Source organism: Pinus tabuliformis, chromosome 6, assembly GCF_031772625.1.
Source record: "Pinus tabuliformis cultivar Carrire ecotype Pingquan chromosome 6, CPIR1, whole genome shotgun sequence".
Lineage (NCBI taxonomy): Eukaryota > Viridiplantae > Streptophyta > Pinopsida > Pinales > Pinaceae > Pinus > Pinus tabuliformis.
The window spans coordinates 326,189,052-326,202,880 of NC_142292.1; positions in this window are offsets into that span (position 1 = coordinate 326,189,052).

The following is a 13,829-nucleotide window of genomic DNA, read 5'->3' on the forward strand; positions in this document are numbered from 1 at the left end:
TGAGATAGTCGAGCTGAGGCGATCTTAGAGCGAGTTCATACTGATTTGTGTGGACCATTCTCAACAACATCCACCGCGAAGCAAAGGTATTATGTTATTTCCATTTATGATTTTTCTTGTAAATGCTGGATTTATTTCATGCAGAAGAAGGACCAAACCTTCTCAAAGTTTTGTGAGTTCAAAGCTTTGGTTGAGAAAGAATCAGGGAAGAATATCAAGGCCTTGAGAAGCGACAATGGTGGAGAGTATGTCTCTTAAGAGTTTAGGGACTTCTGTGCAGCGGAAGGAATTAAACGGGAATTGATGGCACCTCATAACCCACAGCAGAATGGGGTGGTCGAGAGGAAGAACATAATGATTGTGGGGGAATCTCGGGCGATGCTGCATGACCAAGGCCTACCACTTCATTTGTGGGCAGAGGCATGCAACACAATGGTCTATTTGTAGAATAGAAGCCTGCATCGCACACTTGGGATGAAGACACCAGAAGAAACTTTCTTCGGGAAGAGACCAGATGTGAGTCACTTCAGGATCTTTGGCTCATCGGTACTTTTCCATGTGACCAAGGATGCCCGGAAGAAACTTGAGCCAACATTAGAGTTGGGGATACTTGTGGGGTACACTGATACACCTCAAAACTATCGGGTGTACTTTCCTACCAGTCGGAGGACAATGGTATGCAAAGATCTAAAGTTTGATGAGAAAAAGGCCATGCGAGTTTCCCTTGAGAGGGAGCTCCAACTACAGGCTATGGAGGAACTTTTGGTTCCTAAGGAGGAGGAGCCTTAGACTGATGCAGAGCAGTCACAGGCAAAGGTTCTAGGAGTGGAGACATCCACTCAAGTAGAGTCTTCCAAAGATGGGCGGAAGCACACAAGAGAAGCTTCCGGATTGTTGTCGGATGCGAGAGAGAATTTGGGAGAACCATCTTCTCAGCACAGATAGAGGAGGTCACCTGATAGGTACACTGGATACATGGCCCTTGTTGGGGAATTTATTGAGACTGAGCCATCTTCCTTTGAGGAAGTAGTGCAATAGCCGATTTGGGTTGATGCTATGGTGGAGGAGTATGACTCCATAGTTCGGAACAGTGTTTGGGATGTGGTTCCAAGATCAGAGAACAAGTCAGTTGTGAGTTCCCGTTGGCTTTACAAGGTAAAGCAAGCTGCTTATGGTAGTGTGGAGAAACATAAAGCAAGATTTGTTGCCAGTGGTTTCTCACAGGTCGATGGGATCGACTATGATGAGACTTTTTCTCCTATCACAAGGTACTCATCTATTAGATCGATGTTGGCACTATCAGCACAAATGTGTTGGAAGATCCATCAGATGGATGTGAACACTGCATTCCTCAATGGCAAGATTAAGGAAGAGGTGTACATAGAGCAGCCGGAAGGTTTTGAGACCTTCAATCGTGAGTCACATGTGTGCCGAATCAAGAGAGCTTTGTATGGGCTGAAGCAAGCACCTTGTGCTTGGTACACCAAGATCGACAACTACTTCACCAGGTTGGCCTTCACAAAGAGTGAAGCAGATGGAACCTGGTGGGCTCCAGTATTGTAGCAATAATGCTACAACTCCTGGGTCTTCCTATCTCTAATTTTATCAACCCGGTAGTTCGTACAAACTTGGAAGCGACGGTGCTGTATGCACAAGTACTAGCTCTTGTCGCAGCTGTCACTTGGTCAGCTGGCACAAGTCCGCTAGGGCTCAAGCCAACTTCTATATGCTCTCAGAAGAAGCTTTCTCAATGATGGACGAAGGCTATCTCAAAGGAAATTAATCTACTTTGCAAAAATGAACTGAAAGCCAACCAAAACATGGAAACCCTAGTAAACCCTAATCTGACTAGCTTAATCTCTATGATGCAATGGTGGGAGTGAAAATGTCTAAGAATGATGCCATTACTGCTAGTGATATGAAATGCATGAACCTAAACTACTTCCATTGAAAAGAACATTGTTTTTGTATTTTTGCTTAAGTGGTTGGAGTGATTACGGTTTTGTTTTTTATTAGGGTTTGGCTGTGCAGAGGTGGTACGGAGGGAGAGAAAGTTTGGGAAAGGTCAGGAGGGCTAGGAGAGGTCCCAGGGGATCCCTAGCATCAGTCCACAGAAGTCCACAACGTTCAGGTGCTCAGCAACCGAGTTTGCAGGCTTCTACAGGATGTCTGCAGGGGATCCTACAGGAAACTCAGGAATTCTACAGGAAGTCTGCTAACTTCTACAGGATGTTCTATCGTGGGAGTTTTGGGTGATGGTGAAGTGATGGAGCGGTATGGGTGGATAGGTAAGATGGAGATGGAGCTTGTGATGGCTCAGGGGCAGAGAAATAAGATGGAGAAAGAGTGCACGAAGTTGGTTGGTGGATAGAAGGATGGAAGCAACGAAAGGTCAAGAAAATGGAGCTACGTGGGCAATGGAAGAGTTGGAAGGTAAACGAGCTGAACAGAGGTCGAGTAGGTGGCTTTAGGCGTGGTTAAGAAGAAGAAGAAGGAAATGGAATGATACTAAGCAGTGTAAATAAAACAAATTTCTTATGTCTTGCACCAAAAACGAGAATCCATTAACCTGTGCTACCTGTGCTATTAAACCAATGAACAACAATGTAAATCGTGAAGAGAAGTCGTGCATGGAGTTGGAATGAAGAAGTATGGCTCTAGAGAAAAATGCATGGATGGATCTACGATTGCAATGACTGTGTGGCAGCTTGCATGAAAGCATAAGACTGCGTTTTTGGTGGTTGGTACAGCCCACACCCCCAATCTCTAAACAAAGATGGCAGTGAAGGCACTATCAACCTTTTCTTGGAGCTCCAATGAATTACAATCCTCCTATCCTAATCTAAGCAATTGAAAGCGATTTAACCATAAGCTAGTCCTACTCAATCTCATTAAAGAAATCAAATCAGCAGACTGTGTTCTTGAAATGCATGTCAAACCAAAGAAACAAAGTGCTGAAAAGAAAGGCAAATAACACTACAAAGAAGAGGAGGTCTATTGCTCTCAGGTTGGGCCCTAACCTGAGAGCTATAGCTCCCTTAAAAACTCAGAATTGAATCCAAAGCTGCCTGCCTTTATTGAATAATCATGAGTCTAACATCATGCCAAAACTGGCTAACCAAATTGACTAACTGAAATGAGGTCTTAAGCCCTCTTATTTATACAATTTGAGGACCCAACAGTCCTCCTAGAATTTAGGGACTCGGCTTCCCAAAACTTGGAGTTAACAGCAATCCTACTTGACTTGCTTGGCTGCCCTTGTGTTGATTGATTCGGTGGCCCTTGAACTCCGAGCTCATGGTGGAGAATTCGAGGTAAGGGCCCATAAATGAAGGGGACACCTTCCTACAAATCCTCTAGCTTGTTCTCCCACGAATTTGGCTGCCAAGTGCTCATTAAGACCTTCAATTTTGTCTCCAAGTTGACCAAAAAGGCTACACAAAGCACCCATTAGACTTGTTGGCATAATGACTAACCAAATTCACTCTATTAACATAAATATAATCAAAAACATGCCATAAACCAATGAGAATGGTGTATTAAGTCAACTTAGGAGGTTGAATGAGCCCAAATAATTGCCCATTTTTGGGGCTCATCATCACCCCCCTACTGAAAGTGTTGCTCATCCTCTGAGCAACCAATCTCTCTCCTCGTCTTTGATGGCCCTGGTGGCTTCTTTGGCTAACATCGCGGCTGATTTCTCCTTTGGCTTCCCTCTTTTCAAACTTCCTGTAGAAACAGTTCTCTATCTTCCTGTAGAAACAGTCTGCTAACTTCCTGTAGAAACAGTCTGCTAACTTCCTGTAGAAACAGTCTGCTAACTTCCTGTAGAAACAGTCTGCTAACAGTTCTCTGTCTTCCTGTAGAAACAGTCGGCACTGTCTTAGCCTGCTTGGCTGAGGGTGCTTTTCCTTTCAGCTTGGTTTTGGTAGCCTTCATCTTCTCCCCCTTTCTGCTCTTCTTCCTCACTGTTAGAAGGACTGATATCATAGGTGAGGGCTTTTATGTCACTTTCTGCTATCAAGTCCCTGAAGACTTCCCAATTTTCCTTCTAACTGCATGGTGTTGACCAAAAGATTCATTATTAGGATCATATTCAGCAATGGAAGAAGCATGCAAATTCCCCTCTGGTGTATTCTTTCTTTTCTTTCTGGCAGCTTGTTTGAGGAAGGGCAATACCTGTGGGAGTAACACCATTATCATCGACTTTGTAAATTCCGGTCCCATGGAATCTGAATCTACCTTGCCTAAATTTCCATCCAGTGATTGGGTGGTATCACATAGTCTATTCTGTTCTGAGGAACTCAAACTACACTCATTAGAAAGTCTCTGACCTTTCCCAGATATCTCAGGGACAGACTGCAAAGGAATAGCACCAGCTTGAGGAATAAACCGATTATATTTCTCAACTTTCAGCTGTCCCTCATCATCCTTTCTGTCTTGGAATACTTCTTCACAATCTCCAATAGAGGACTCAAGCATGGAACCATCCTGTAATTTATCCAGTAGTGTGCATTGATGTGGGCAATATGACTCTACTTGAGAACCTGAAAGTATGCCCTTGCCAACATTAGCTATTGCTGAATGGTTTTCCATGCGTGGTCCTGCATTTATGATTTCAGCTACAGTCCTGCCATGCCCAAAATGTGAAATTTCCATTCTCTTTAGATGAGAAGGTTGATCTGAAATGAATAGCCTGCTAGCAGTGCCTTTGTTATATATCAGAATACCAGGACAAGTATTTGCATCCTTGTCAAGGGAATCTGGCACAAACAATCCAGTTTTCCCGACAATATCAACGCTTTCAGAAGGCTGATTTTTGTTATTGTCATTCTCAATTACCATTGCAGGAATACCACAATCCATGTTAAGTTTAGGAGAGTTTAGACATGCTACACGAACAGCCTTATGTTTATCAAGCCCGAAGCGTTTCCTTATTATTGATCCTTCTATTGTTGTAGTCGGTAGTTTCTGACTGCAGAGTGTCTCCATTCAGATGAATGTCTTCAATGTTCTGATTTGCTGTCCCATTTTCATTTGCAACAAGTTCACGGAATAAGCGTTGAACCAATGGATTTGTAAATCCAAAAAGCTCAACACCGTCAATTATCGAGAACTGATCTCTATGAAACTTTTTGAATTCGCATGTTATCTTTCTTCTGGATTTTTTTCAGGCAATGGTAGGAGTTTCCCCGTGGCACGAAATCCCTTTGTCACAAACACAGGCCCTTTGGCACCTTCCTGAATCTCCATTTCATATATGTGTCCAGCATAATTGCACAGAGCTTGATATCCAATGGGATAGGGATATCTGTCCTTCCCCTCGTTTTGAGCTTGAAATTTTCCAAAATCCCCGAGTTTTCTTTCTGCAGGGCTGTTTTCTGTGTTTCCTGTAGACGACTTCCTGTAGAAGCGCCTGTAGAGTGCGACAGGCGGGAATTTTTTAAGGAACTGTAGAGATCTCGAGAAAAAAAACAGAAATCTTGTAGAGCACCATCGGTTAACTGATCTGGAAATGGTGGACATGCGCTTCAGTTGACTGCAGTTGAATGGTGAGAGTTTCAGCCGAGCGTCGTTTAACTTGGCGTGATTCACGTGAGAGAGTGAAGTGGCCAAGTGTACGTGGCCACATGCAACTGGAAGTGTTGTTCCCGAACTGCATGTTTTACCCCTGTAATCACTGCCGTGAATTGAACTGAAGTTTAAATGGCCAACACTCCTGGTTGCTTTAATTTTCACGTAAGTCAGCTGTCCATGTGTACTGCGTGACTTCCAGCTGAGTGCTAGAGAAGGAAATTGACTTAACCTTGCTATATTCGTGGCTTAGTTCCACCATTCCATCAATTCATGCAGTTTTCAAATTAAATTTATGCAATAGAAGAATGAGTTTGTCACATACCTCGAAGTTGAATGGCTGCCGTGAGCTGCTGTGGCCTGTCATTGCTGCATGCATTGGTTTTTCTGATTGCATGTGGCTTGGCTGCTAATATTTGATTTCTTTTCCTTGTGCAGGTGTCCTCTGGCCGGATCTGAGCTGCATGCAATTGTTTCCACGTTCAGATCTGCACCTTCAAGTTGCTGCTGCTGCATGGTCACAAAACCAGAACTTGTTTTCGCCATTGCCCTCAAACGGTAAACCGGATTGATCTGAAACTCGGTGAGCATGTTCCTATCATCATTATTCATCTCCCATAGCAAAATCATGATCAATGGATGCACGGATTTCGATAAAAATGGAAAATGGCTGAAGATTTCAGAGCTCGATTTCTCGGAAACCGTGCATCAGAATCGGCTGAAACTGCTTGGGTAGGTTACTATCACTCACATGCATATCCCCATGAAACAGGTTTAGAAACGGATGCATGAATATGGAGAAAATGCAAAAATGGCTGATGGTGATGGAGGTTGATTTCTTGGAAACCGTGCACCGGAATGACATGAAACTGCTCAGGCATGTTGTCATCATCCTTGTACAATTCCCCATAAAACGGTTTGTCAAATGGATGCATGGTTTTCAAGTTATGGCAAAAACAAATTTTGTTCTAGGTGTTTTTGCTTCAAGGCACTTTGCATGTGTTTGCATGGAAGGGAAAACTGAGCTTGGGCTGTGATGCAGGTATGGAGATGATGGAGGAGGAGTTGGAAGATTGCATGAGGACTTCTGAACCCTTGAGGAAGCTACCATGTTCGCCAAACCACTTTTTGAAATCCATGTCTAGTTTCCCACAATTTCTACAGGAAGTTCCTGTAGAAGCACAATGAGAAGCACAAGGAGGTGAAAAAAAAAAAAATGATGGAGAGAGGCAAGGGATGGACACACAAGTGCTTGTAGGCCTGATCAATAGATTCCCACCATTAGATTCACTTTTGAAATTGGATTTGGCTCGTCCAAAGGTTCTACAGGATGTTTCCTGTAGAAATACAGAGCTTCCTGTAGAAGGCACAAGAAAAATTCCTTTAACCTTGATTTGAGTGCTCCTCCTGTCATGAAACGTACTTCTTGCAACCTGCAATTAGCCAATGGAATTAGTTTTATTTTTCTTTTTTCTTTTTCTCTTTTTTTTTGAAAAACAACTAGGGCGCCTCATGGAGGTTTTCACCCTAATTGCCTGCCTTGGGCGCCTCTAAGGGAGGTTTTCACCCAAAGATCTTATTCCCTTTTATTTTCTCTTTTTTTCCAACCCATTGACCGTCTCATGGAGGTTTTCAATCAATGAGCCAATCTAAGGCGCCTCCAAGGAGGTTTTCACCTTAGATTTTTATTTTTCTCTTATTTTCATTTTTTTTTTTCTACCCTACCCTACTTGAAAAACAAAATCATTTTCAAGTATAAGAATACTTCCAATGGAGCCATGTGCACATCGAGATTAAAGAAAAAATGATGTGAAGGCTCGAAATGCATGCTTGGACAAGTATCCAGATCTCAGAGACCAAATGATCTGGCGTTGAAGGTACAAAACATAGCTGAGGAAGAGAGTACTGCTGCAACTTAGTGACTGTCTGGAACCATGTCTCAATATAGCTTTGATATCCTTGGTTCTTTTGCTGATCTGGATCATTCTTCATGTCACCTTCTGATCTTCCTCTTTTTGTTGATCTTTCTCTTGAATACATGGAAGATTTGATGGTAACCATGAGGGAACTCTCTCGATCTCTGATTCTGATCTCTTCTCTTCATCAAGTGCAACCCATGGTTCTTTGATCTCCTCTTTGGAATCTTCTTTTGCTTTTGGTCCTTCAATGTTGTCAATATAATCTCTGCTTTGCAACACTCTTCCTGAGCTTTGGTGCAAATCATTGGGCCCAAGAGGAGTTGTTTGGACATGTTGTGCCTCAGCTTTGCAATTGGGTTGAGCTGCTCCATTGTATGGCTTTGGAAATGGTACGGGTAGTTGAGTGGAGGTGTGAAATTGAGATGGAGATGGATGGCATTGTGGTTGGGTAGGCATTTGGGGTTGCCTTGGTGGAGGAGGAGGCGATGGTTGTGGATGAGCAGGTGGTGGAGGAAAATGAGCGGGATGAGAGTTGTACTGGGGCCTCCACTCCTGATAAGGTGCATCCCGATGAGGCTGTGGCTGAGCATAAGAGTGAAATGAATGAGAAACTGGTTGGGCATAATATGGATCTGTGAAGGAACAAGGAGGAGGTGTGAACCAGGAAGGATGAGCAGGGGGACCCCAAGAAGGCATGAAAGTGGCTTGATAGGGGTCATAATAGGTCTCGGGTGTCCCTTGCAGTTCCTGCTGGTAAGATCTAGGTCCATGCGGCCAACTTTGGTTCATGTAATAGAGTGGTTTAGTGGCTCCTTTGGCTCTCTGATATGCAGCTTTGAATCTGGGTAAGGAAGGGCACTGATCTGTAGGATGGTATTCTTCACAGACAAAACACACTTCTATGGAGTACAATGGACATTTGTTCCTAGGATGCTTTCTAGTGCACCTAGGGCAAAAAATGACCAAAGCCCTCTTGGCTTCCTCTTGCTTTTGTTGGATCCGCAAGGTATCCAGTTGCATGGCAAGAAACTGCCTCATATCACTCTTGAAATCTTCTATCTGATCTTCAAATTCATCTTTGGACAAGGGACTGCTCCCAACATTTCTGCTTGTACCATTTGCTCCAAAGGAATGTTTTCTTCTTCTTCTCCCCTAGAGGTTCTTTAAATATGCCTTGATGTCCACCTAGGGGTTCTTCTTCATCACAGCCATCGAAGAAGAGAGAACGTTGGCTGTGTGAAGCAGTGGGGGCTGTTGTGCAAATATTTTTCTAAATTATCTCTACTCCTACAAGGCATGAAATGAAATCTTTTTGGTTGATTTTTTTTCTTTTTTTCTACTTCTAGCTACAAAATTGAAATAGATTTAACTGCAACTAACTATCTTGCTAAAATGAAAATGCGGAATTGAAATGAAAGCAGGAAAGGACTACTCTATTTTGCTCAAATGAAATTGCAGGAATGGAAATGCTAGTCTACGCTTGCAGAATTGAAATGCTAATCTACGCTTGCAGAATTGAAATTGCGGAATTGAAATGCTAATCTACGCTTGCGGAATGGAAATTGCGGAATTGAAATGTTAATCTATGAAAGCGGGAAATGCTAATCTACTTTTGCATAAACGAAATTGCATAATGGAAACGAAATAAACTACTTAGAAGAAGATTTTAGTGGAAAATAGAAGAAAAGCGGCAATCACCAATACTCTGACGCTTCCCCGGCAACGACGCCAAAAAGATGGTGGGCTCCAGTATTGTAGCAATAATGCTACAACTCCTGGGGCTTCCTATCTCTAATTTTATCAACCCGGTAGTTCGTACAAACTTGGAAGCGACGGTGCTGTATGCACAAGTACTAGCTCTTGTCGCAGCTGTCACTTGGTTAGCTGGCACAAGTCCGCTAGGGCTCAAGCCAACTTCTATATGCTCTCAGAAGAAGCTTTTTAAATGATGGACGAAGGCTATCTCAAAGGAAATTAATCTACTTTGCAAAAATGAACTGAAAGCCAACCAAAACATGGAAACCCTAGTAAACCCTAATCTGACTAGCTTAATCTCTATGATGCAATGGTGGGAGTGAAAATGTCTAAGAATGATGCCATTACTGCTAGTGATATGAAATGCATGAACCTAAACTACTTCCATTGAAAAGAACATTGTTTTTGTATTTTTGCTTAAGTGGTTGGAGTGATTACGGTTTTGTTTTTTATTAGGGTTTGGCTGTGCAGAGGTGGTGCGAAGGGAGAGAAAGTTTGGGAAAGGTCAGGAGGGCTAGGAGAGGTCCCAGGGGATCCCTAAAATCAGTCCACAGAAGTCCACAACATTCAGGTGCTCAGCAACCGAGTTTGCAGGCTTCTACAGGATGTCTGCAGGGGATCCTACAGGAAACTCAGGAATTCTACAGGAAGTCTGCTAACTTCTACAGGATGTTCTACCGTGGGAGTTTTGGGTGATGGTGAAGTGATGGAGCGGTATGGGTGGATAGGTAAGATGGAGATGGAGCTTGTGATGGCTCAGGGGCAGAGAAATAAGATGGAGAAAGAGTGCACGAAGTTGGTTGGTGGATAGAAGGATGGAAGCAACGAAAGGTCAAGAAAATGGAGCTACGTGGGCAATGGAAGAGTTGGAAGGTAAACGAGCTGAACAAAGGTCAAGTAGGTGGCTTTAGGCGTGGTTAAGAAGAAGAAGAAGGAAATGGAATGATACTGAGCAGTGTAAATAAAACAAATTGCTTATGTCTTGCACCAAAAACGAGAATCCATTAACCTGTGCTACCTGTGCTATTAAACCAATGAACAACAATGTAAATCGTGAAGAGAAGTCGTGCATGGAGTTGGAATGAAGAAGTATGGCTCTAGAGCAAAATGCATGGATGGATCTACGATTGCAATGACTGTGTGGCAGCTTGCATGAAAGCATAAGACTGCGTTTTTGGTGGTTGGTACAGCCCACACCCCCAATCTCTAAACAGAGATGGCAGTGAAGGCACTATCAACCTTTTCTTGGAGCTCCAATGAATTACAATCCTCCTATCCTAATCTAAGCAACTGAAAGCGATCTAACCATAAGCTAGTCCTACTCAATCTCATTAAAGAAATCAAATCAGCAGACTGTGTTCTTGAAATGCATGTCAAAACAAAGAAACAAAGTGCTGAAAAGAAAGGCAAATAACACTACAAAGAAGAGGAGGTCTATTGCTCTCAGGTTGGGCCCTAACCTGAGAGCTATAGCTCCCTTAAAAACTCAGAATTGAATCCAAAGCTGCCTGCCTTTATTGAATAATCATGAGTCTAACATCATGCCAAAACTGGCTTATACTGGCTAACCAAATTGACTAACTGAAATGAGGTCTTAAGCCCTCTTATTTATACAATTTGAGGACCCAACAGTCCTCCTAGAATTTAGGGACTCGGTTGCCCAAAACTTGGAGTTAACAGCAGTCCTACTTGACTTGCTTGGCTGCCCTTGTGTTGATTGATTCGGTGGCCCTTGAACTCCGAGCTGATGGTGGAGAATTCGAGGTAAGGGGCCATAAATGAAGGGGACACCTTCCTACAAATCCTCTAGCTTGTTCTCCCACGAATTTGGCTGCCAAGTGCTCATTAAGACCTTCAATTTTGTCTCCAAGTTGACCAAAAAGGCTACACAAAGCACCCATTAGACTTTTGGCATAATGACTAACCAAATTCACTCTATTAACATAAATATAATAAAAAACATGCAATAAACCAATGAGAATGGTGGATTAAGTCAACTTAGGAGGTTGAATGAGCCCAAATAATTGCCCATTTTTGGGGCTCATCAGAACCTATATCACATCATGGTGAAAGGTAAGCAGTTGATCATTGTTCTTTATGTTGATGATCTCATATTAATAGGTGATTATCAGTTGATCATGTCTTGCAAGGAGGACCTTGAAAGAGAATTCGAGATGAAGGACATGGGTCTCATGCACTACTTCCTTGGCATGGAAGTGTGGCAGAAGGATGGGGAGTTGTTTGTATCTCAGGGCAAGTAAGCCAATGAGATACTAAGGAGATTCCACATGGAGTAGCAGGTAATTGGAGGAAGGAGGATTCTACTTCAGGAGAAGTAGTAGAAGCTACTATGTATAGGTAGCTTGTGGGTTCACTGATGTAGTTAGTGAACACACGACCAGATTTGTGTTATGCGGTGAACCAGCTGAGTCAAGCTATGGTTCAGCCTACCAAGCTATTTTGGAAGGCGACAAAGCATGTTTTGAGATACTTCAGAGGCACATATCAGTATGGATTATGGTACAGATGGACAAAGGGAGTGAAGCTACAGGGCTTCACAGATGCAGATTGGGCAAAGAGTCCATCATATCTGAAGAGCACATCCGGAGGAATTTTCAACCTTGGGTCAGCTGCAGTTTCTTGGTACAACAGGAAATAAAGGTCAACTGCACTCAGCTCAGCAGAGGTTGAATACATGGTTGCAAGTTAGACAACATGTGAGGCCATTTGGATGTGGAAAATTCTAGTTTATTTATTTGATCAGAGGATGGATCCAACTGTGATCTATTGTGATAATCAGAGTTGTATCAAACTCTCTAAGAATCCAGTATTTCATGACAGGTCCAAGCATATCGATATTCGGTATCATCATCTTAGAGACTATGTGGCGAGGAGGATCATGTTGTTGCAATATATTTCAACCGAGGAGCAAGATGCTGACATTTTGACTAAGGCATTGTCAAAGTGTAAATTCGAGTTCCATAGAGACAGGATCGGGGTGGCAAATAATCCCTTTCTTATTGAGAGGGAGTGTTGAAATGTAGCAACAAGAATATTCCAATTTAATTTGTCCTTGAATTAAAAATGCGAATTAAAATTCGAATTTAGTCTCACCAGCTGCTTGAAAAAATGTAATTAATTCATACTGAGTTAATTAGTTGGAGAAATTCAAGCTAGAAGTCTTTGTGAAGTTATGCAACATTTATCCCTTTGATTGAGGAGATTATCCCTTAATTAAGGAGATAAGGATGAGTTGTATTTGAGTTGTGATTAGTTAGCTCAATTAACTGAGTTAAGTCCAGTTAAATTAGTTCCAAACAGTTTGAGGAACTAATTGTGAGTTTAGTCAGTTAATGCATGCATGCATGAAACTAGTGTACTCCAGGTAACTGAATATTCTCTCATAAATAACTCATGCATGTCAGTTTAGACAAAGACCCAGTTGAGATTAAAGGCAGGGACAATGTACTATCAGTTGCAAGAATTTTCCTATAAGGAAATCTCTTGCATGCATAAGGAATTTATTCCTTGAGATTTGCGCAATTTTACAGTGTGTTGAAGCAGTGCATGAGATCAGTGTCACACAAGGTTACAACAGGAACACCCAGGGAAAACTACGCAAGGAAATAGTAGGCTTGGAGGACAAAGGAAAAGGTATATGAGCTGTCTATTTTGTCTATGAGCAGCAGTGAGGGATTGTACTGAGAGCTGGATCGCTATGAGAGCTAAAGCTGTGTGTAATCCTGAGATATTTCCACTTGTATGATAATATAGATAGTGGGGTTTTTAGCGGAGGCTTTCCCTAGAGTATTCTTCTGTGTTGCATGTGTATTGATTCTTCTTCTCTGTTATATGTGTTCTGTTTGATCTTGCTCAAATCGATTAAGCTTCCACAAGTTTGATTGTAGAAGTAGATTAAGTATTTTGCTTTAGTATATTGCATTATCAGGTTAATCTAAAATCAGAATTTCTACAGGGCAACTAATCTAACAATCATAGATTCATTGCAAATGGTACAAATTGTTGAGAGTGACCTTGTTTAGAGCTTTGTAGTCAATTTAGAATCTCCAAGTGGTATCCTTGTTTGGACCCAATATTACTGAGGAACAAAATGGTGAGGCACTTGTCCTTATGATACTCCAAAATTTCATTCAATGGCTTCTTCGTGTCATTTGACTCTAATATTGATTATTTATACATCCATATATTTGATAAAGGAGAGTCTAATATAGATTATATCTCATGCTTAACTTCCCTTTTGGGTGCTATTCGTTTTAGATATTGAAACACTTCCAAGTATGCATGCAAAGTATCTTCCAATTTACAATTATGTTCTTTCATGCATCCTTCAAAGAACAACTCCACACTTGTTGAATTGGTGTATTTTTTGTTCTATATGAAGAAAATAAGCAAATAGTTCTTAGTTGAAATTAGAAATTTCTTATTTTGGTGTGCATTCACTAGAAAAATCTTAGACCTCCTGTTATGAATAATTAATTCATAAATAAATAATAAAATAAATAGTATATATAATAATAATAATAAATAAATAAATATTTAATTTAACCATAAATATTTACG